Here is an 8,173-nt window from a genome sequence, read left to right on the forward strand (position 1 = left end):
CTAAAGACTCATCTATCAAATATATAGAACAAATTCATATAACAAACACCAAAAACAAGTTTGATATATTTTCATGCTAAAGACAAAAAAACCAATGTCTCTCACTACTAAAGAGACTTATTTATCAAATATATACAATAAATTCATGCAACTACCACAAAAAACTAGTCTCAAGTCTTTTCAATCTAATTTCTTGAAAATCAATGTCTATCACTACTATAGAGACTAATCTATCAAATATATAAAAAAAAAGTCATGCAAGTACCACAAAAAAACTAGTTTCGAGTCTTTCCAAGCTAATTTTTTTAAAATCAATGTCTATCACTATTATAAACTATCTAAAGACTCATCTATGAAATATATACAATAAATTCATGCAACTAGCACAAAAAACTAGTTTCAAGTCTTTTCATGCTAATTTCTTGAAAACCAATGTCTATCACTACTATAGAGATTTATCTATCAAAAATATACAATAAATTCAAGCAACTACCACAAAAAAAAACTAGTTTCAAGTCTTTTCATATTAATTTCTTGAAAACCAATGTTTATCTCTACTATAGAGACTTATCTATCAAATATATACAATAAATTCATGCAACTACCACTAAAAAACTAGTTTCGAGTCTTTTCAAGCTAAATTCTTGTAAATCATTGTCTATCACTATTATAAACTATCTAAAGACTCGTCTATCAAATATATACAATAAATTCATGCAACTTCCACAAAAAAACTAGTTTCAAGTCTTTTCATGCTAATTTCTTGAAAACCATTGTCTATCACTGCTATAGAGACTTATCTATCAAATATATACAATAAATCCATGCAACTACCACAAAAAACTACTTTCAAGTCTTTTCATGCTAATTTCTTGAAAACCAATGTGTATCACTACTATAGAGACTCATCTATCAAATATATATAATAAATTCATGCAACTACCACAAAAAATATAGTTTCAAGTCTTTTGATCCTTATTTCTTGAAAACCAATGTTTATCACTACTATAGAGATTCATCAATCAAATATATACAATAAATTCATGCAATTACAAAAAAAACTACTTTCGAGTCTTTTCAAGCTAATTTGTTTTAAATCAATGACTATCGGTATTATAAACTATCTAAAGACTCATCTATCAAATATATAGATCAAATTCATACAACTACCACCAAAAAACTAGTTTGAAGTCTTTTCATGCTAATTTCCCTAAAACCAATGTATATCACTACTATAGAGATTTATCTATCAAATATATACAATAAATTTATGCAACTACCATAAAAAAGTAGTTTCAAGTCTTTTCATCTTAATTTCTTGAAAACCAATGTTTATTACTACTATAGAGACTCATCTATCAAATATATACAATAAATTCATGCAACTACAGCAAAAAAACTAGTTTCAAATCTTTTCATCGTAATTTCTTGAAAACAAATATTTATCACTACTATAGAACCTCATCTATCAAATATATACACTAAATTCATGCAACTACCACAAAAAAACTAGTTTCGAGTCTTTTCATGCTAATTTATTAAAAACCAATGTCTATCACTACTATAGAGACTTATGTATCAAATATATACAATAAATTCATGCAACTACCACAAAAAAACTAGTTTCAAGTCTTTTCATGCTAATTTATTGAAAATCAATGTTTATCATTACTATAGAGACTCATCTATCAAATTCATACAATAAATTAATGCAATTACAACAAAAAACTAGTTTCAAGCCTTTTCATTCTCATTTCTTGAAAACCAATGTTTATCACATTATAGAGACTCATCTATCAAATATATACAATAAATTCATGGACTAAGGTTAAGGACTTTGAACTGCTTGAAGCTAAACTGTGGGCGGTGTTGGTCAAAGTCTCTGCAACCAAAGACGAGGAGTTGGCCTCCCAAGCTGAAAACTTCGAGGCAACAGAGGAAAAGCTAGTCCAAGAGCCTACGACTGCGTTCACCGATGGGTTTGCTGATGCCGTTGCCCAAGCGACCTGCGCGAACCTAGGAATCAACGTCTTCGACTGCAGTTCTTTCAATGAGATAGAGGATGGCAAGATTGTGCCTCTAAAGGCTCCAGAGGATTAGCCTCTTTTTGTACCTTTGTTAAACACTACATATGTACATAATTGTCTTTTCTTAACTTTATAACTACTGTGAACCCCTTCCATATATTCTGAATATAATTGATCTCTGTAATGATTTCATTCTCTTATGCATTATTTTCTGCTTTTACTGCTTTCGATAACTTGTGTTTACGCTTCACTGACCATCGCCTTTTCTTGCTCTGGTCTGCGCTTTCTTTTTGCTCCTCGAGTTTCTTCTGCTTCTTTGACTTGTAATAATTTCAACTTGCTCTTTGCCTACTCTTCTTAGACCCTGAGGCACTTACTGCCAAAGGTATTACTGGCCTCATCATCGTTTGAAGATGAAGGAGGACTCATCTCTTCTGTGGCCTCGACATCGCTCGAGGGCGAGGAGGGCTTATCTCTTCTATGGCCTCGACATCGCTCGAGGGCGAGGAGGACTTATCTTACCTGCACTGGTTGTCCACGCTCAAGGAGACACCTGCTGAATGCGAGGTCGTATCATCCTCAGCGTGTCTAAACACTTGGGACAAAGTCACACTTTGGTGCCCACGCCTAAGGAGAGGCCTAATACAGCAGCGTCGTATCGTCCTCGGGGTGTCTAAACACCAAGGCAACTTAGCCCTTATCTTTGCGCACTTGGTGCCCACGCCTGAGGAGAGACATGCTGAGAGTAGTGTCGTATCATCCCCGGTGTGTCTAAACACCAAGATGACCATGGACTTTGGTGATTATGCCCAAGGACAAGGTTTCCCTAAGGATGGTGCTTCTCCTACATGACGTGTCTCTGCACCAAGTCACCTGGCTCTACACTGCTCCAAACTTCCTCACTGCTCGACGCCCACACTCGAAGGAAACGCCCCCCGCCACTTCCTTGCGAGGTGTCTAAACGTCGAACACTGGGGCTAGTCGTTCTTACCTGGGGAGGGTGCGTCCCGAAGGAATTTGTTAACCCCTGCTCAGGGACTAAACGCCTAGATTTTAAACTTTATTATACGTACCTTACAAACGTGTCACCCACGCCCGGAGAGTGTGCTCCCGCCACTCCCTTTGGGGTGTCTACACATCCAAGCTGGCTCGTTCGCTTAGTGTCCATGCCCAGAGGAGATATCCACGTCCCTCCAACTGAGGTGTCTAACACCAAGGAGGCGGGTTCGTTTCTTAATGAATCACGCCCCTTCCCTTTAGCGTTTCTTTACAATGCGAGAAAAGGAAAGATGAGACAATGTATTCTTGAACTTCTTTTTTACTTGGGTTACCTCATTAAAAAATCCCCGAGAGGGAAAAAGAGTGTCCCCTTTTAAACTGTGTACTACATAGTGTTTTTAGCTGAAATAAAACTTTAAATTGGCTGCGTTCCAGCTGCGTGGAATGGGGCCTCCTTCCAGAGTCTCAAGGGTCTGGTCCACTTGGGAGACAACTTGTTCTCCAACTCATAGGGATGAGCCTTCCGCATAACCAGGTCAGCCACTTGGAACTGCCGCGGCTTCACCTTAGAGTTGTACTCATGCTCCACTTTTCTCTTCACGGCTTCAGCCATTATTCTCGCCTCTTCTCTGGCCTTGTCCAACAGGTCTAGATTCACCCTTCTTTCCTCGTTGGACTCCTTTGCCACAAAGCTTTGAAAATGGGGCGAGCTCTCGTGAATCTCTACCGGGATCATGGCATCTGACCCATATACTAGGCTGAACGGCGTCTCCATGGTGGAAGATTGAGGCGTCGTGTGGTAAGCCCACACAATCCTTGGTGCTTCTTCCGCCCACGCCCCTTTAGCTTTCTCAAGTCTTCGCTTCAACCCCCTCAACAAAATTCTGTTCGCGGACTCCATCTGTCTGTTCGTCTGGGGGTGTTCGACAGACGCGAACACCTGCTTTATGCCTACTTCCGCGCACAACTTGCTCATTTGCAGGCTGGCAAACTGAGTGCCATTATCTGAGATGAGACGCCTCAGCATACCGAAGCGGCACACAATATTCTTCCACACAAAGTGTTGCACCTTATGTGCAGTAATCTGTGCCACTGGTTCTGCTTCTATCCACTTCGTGAAGTACTTGATGGCGACTATCAAGTACTTCATCTGCCTTATCGCCAAAGGGAAAGGCCCCAGAATGTCGATTCCCCATGTGTGAAAAGGCCACGAGCTATAAATCGACCTCAGCTCTTCTGGAGGCGCCTTGTGCCAGTCAGCGTGCATTTGACACTGCTTGCATCGCTGGGCGTATCTCGCACAATCTTCCCTCACCGACGGCCAATAAAACCCTGCGCGAATCACCTTAGAAGCTAATGATCTTCCTCCTACGTGGCTTCCACAAATCCCCTCGTGGAGCTCTGACATGATCCTCGTACACTCGTTGCTGCTTACACATGTCAGAATAGGGTGCGTGAACCCATGCCTAAACAGCACTCCATCGAGGAGGACGTACCTTGTGGAGTTTCTCTTTATCCTCTTGCCCTCTCCAGGCTCCGCTGGGAGAATCCCATCTGCAATGTATCGCCTATAAGGCGTCATCCACGTATCCCCTTCTTCCAAGGCACACACCTGCGCACAATTCTCTTCTTCGGGCGAGGCCGCCTAAGCGCTGACGCGGGGGCCCTCGCCGTGTCTTGAATCAACGACCGATGACTCCTTGGCTTTCTTCTTGACGTGCTGATATGGAGGATATCCACCCTATTATCTGCCACAAAATTTCGCGGCGCCTTGAGGGTTTCCCGGATGACTGTCCTCTGCCTTCCCCCTTGCCTGAGCTAGCCAGCTTGGCGAGCAGGTCAGCACGGGCATTTTGCTCTCTCTGGACATGCACCAGCTCAAACACAGCGAAAGCTCCCTTCAAGACTTGGACGTACCTCAGATACGCAGCCATCTGCGGGTGCTTCGCCCTCAGTGGCGATGTGTTCCATAGCACGACGCCTTATCTCAGCAAAGGTTCGGGGCGACTTCGGATGATCGACTCACAGAAAGGCCCAGGGCACATTCCCTTTCTGAACGCGTAGACGATCATAGGCTCCTCCGTGGTGCAACCCTTCACCATTTGCGCTCCGAAGCGATTGATGTATTCCTTCAAGGTTTCGCCTTGATACTGCTTTACGTCAAACAAGTCGTACGAAACTGGTGGTGGAGCTCTGTTTGCTAGGTACTGCTCCCTGAACAGCTGTGAAAGATGTGCGAAGGAGGTGATATGGCCATCTGGAAGGCTGATGAACTAGTCCATGCCCATCCCAGTCAACGTGCTCATGAAGAGCTTGCATCTTACAGCGTCGGAGCCGCCTACCAGCATCATCTGCGTGTGGAACACAGTGAGATGCGCTTTGGGATCTTCCATTCCCGTGAAAAGTCACTTTAGGACCTACGAACGTGTTAGGGATCGACTGCGAGAACGGCGTAGAGAACTCCCTCGGTGGAGTGAAACACTTGTGCTCATCTGCATCACGTAGCCCTAAGATGTTGCGCAACCCGCGGCGCAACTCCTCATTCGTACGGCATAGCTCTCATTTCTCGCCTGAGATGCCACGAGATTCGCCTGCATGCGCTCTTGCTCAAGCTTTGATGCCGCCATTGCTTCTTGAAACCTTGCATCATATCCATGACATGGTGCATGGTCATGTCTCCGCTCTTAGCGCGCGTCGAACTTTGTCTCGTTGTCCTCATTTTCAGCGGTTTTTTTGAAATCTTCAGGCTGTTACGGTGGTTCTTGACAAACTCTCTGGTGGAACCGAACGAAATTGCAGACGAACGTGAAACTGAAGAACGAACAGTTGAAAATTCAAGAAAACAAAGAAAATGATGGGAACAGAACTGGACTGACGAAACAAACGGTCAAAACTGAGCTCGATCGGAAAACGATCGGTGGAAATAAAGTAAACTACCAAAGAACCACGACCAACAGTGTATCTTCAGCAAACTTCAAACAAACACGAACAAACGGTGGAAACTGAGCAAACTTCCACGACGAACGGTGAACTGAACTAAACTTCAACAATCGAATGACGAAAACTTGAACTGAACCGAAAGCAATCGGTGAAACTGCGTAAACTTCCCGATGAACGGTGGAACTTGGAAGATTCTTGAAAATCTAACTCGAAAACTGCAACTGAACTCCTCAACAGTTGAGGTGGGACTAATGTTTTAGATCTGCCCCACGGTGGGCGCCAAATGTTCCTGCCGGTTCACCGAGAAAATCTTCGTGCATTGCTCTGACTCGCGAACAAGGACTCCTTCGTCTTAACCTCAGATCTCCACCCTACTCCGCCGTGAATACTTGAAATGAAGTGAGCAAAAGGGTGCCCTCGCGGCCGTTTGAACTTCGACTATCAAGTCAGCAAGCAAGAAACATCAAACACCTCCGTATTAGAGCACCATAACTGAATGCTCTGAAGGTGTGTAACTGAATCGTAGCTAACTTTCTCTCTCTCCAACCACTCGTGCGTACAGTGAGTAAGCGAGCGAATGATTAGAGCGTGTGTAAACTGTGTAAAGTGTCTAATGCGTAAAAACGTCTAAGTAATTAAACGTACCTCACTAAGCTTTCAGAAAGGCTTATATACCTTGAGTTTCAGTGCTTGCTGCCACGTGGCTTATCCGACTTAAGCGCAACTCCACGTGGAAGGCCTTACGACGCTGTAACCCAACTTAGGGAAATTCCAGCGTGTAAGTCTTCCTTCCTCGAAGTACATTCGGCGAAGGGGGTGACTCTCTGGGTGCCAACTCATGCGCCCCAGCCTCCAGTCACTCGCCCCGGGGAGTGTATCTACCTTCCTCTCGTACCACGCACATGGTTCACCCCTGGGCGTGCCCCTCTGCTGGGTCGTATTTGTCCCAGGGATTCTCCAGAGGTGGCGTGGGTACTTCACGAGTCAGGTTACTCCCTACTAGTACTGAGAATATGGCTTTGAAGCCACCTTTCTCTTCTCTTTATTACTGTTTTGAGGTACCGAGGTCTGAGGCCTCCTCGTCCGTACCGTGGCCTCTTATTGTGCCGCCCCCTCCACGGTCTTCCCTACCCGTGGGTATCGGGGGTTGACATTATCGACGCCTCATCCTAGCGATGCCTCAACCTGGCTACACCCAGTGCGGTCAACCTATTAACTTTCTTCCTTAGGGCCCCTTGGTGGGTCCCACCATATGTTTGACTTTGACTTTGGTCAACGCCCGGGGACGGGTCGGTACATACCTCATCAAAGACAACATGAATTGATTCTTCTATAGTCATCAACCTCTTATTGTAGATTCTATATGCATGACTTGTGAGAGAATACCCTATGAAGATGCCAAGATCCGCTTTCTCATCAAACTTCCCCAAGTTTTCCTTTCCATTGTTGAGAACGAAACAACTGCAGCCAAAAACTCTAAGATGATTGATGTTAGGCTTCCTCCCATTGAATAGTTCATATGGAGTCTTCATCAGAATGGGCCTAATAAGCACTTTATTCATCACATAACAAGACGTGCTCACTGCATCCGCCCAAAAGTACTTAGGAAGAGATGATTCACTGAGCATTGTCCTTGCTAGCTCTTCAAGAGACTTGTTTTTCCTTTCTACCACACCATTTTGCTGTGGAGTTCTTGGAGCGGAGAAGTTGTGCAGAATCCCCACCTTCTCACAGAACTTGCTGAACTTCTCATTTTGGAATTCTCCTCCATGATCACTTCTAATAGAGCCTATGTTGCAGTTCTTTGTATTTTGTAACCTTCTTGCTAGCTTCTTGAATGCCGAAAAGGCATCACTCTTTGATTCCAAGAAAAGAGTCCAAGTGAACCTAGAAAAGTCATCAACAATAACATGAGCATAATAATTTCCACCAAGACTCATAGTTCTTGAGGGTCCAAAGAGATCCATGTGAAGAAGTTCAAGGGGTTTTAAAGAAGAAACAACATTTTTTATTTTAAAAGAACTTTTCACTTGTTTCCCTTTTGGCACGTTTCACAAATGTGATCCCTCTCAAACTTGAGCTTTGGTAGCCCAATCACAAGATCCCTTGAAATTAGCTTGTTCAAGTGATTCGTGTGAATATGAGTAATTCTTCTATGCCAAAGCCAAGATTCATCTTGCTTGGTTAGAAGACATCCAATTGAACAT

This window comes from Phaseolus vulgaris, chromosome 1 (assembly GCF_000499845.2).
Source record: "Phaseolus vulgaris cultivar G19833 chromosome 1, P. vulgaris v2.0, whole genome shotgun sequence".
In the NCBI taxonomy this organism is placed as follows: Eukaryota; Viridiplantae; Streptophyta; class Magnoliopsida; order Fabales; family Fabaceae; genus Phaseolus; species Phaseolus vulgaris.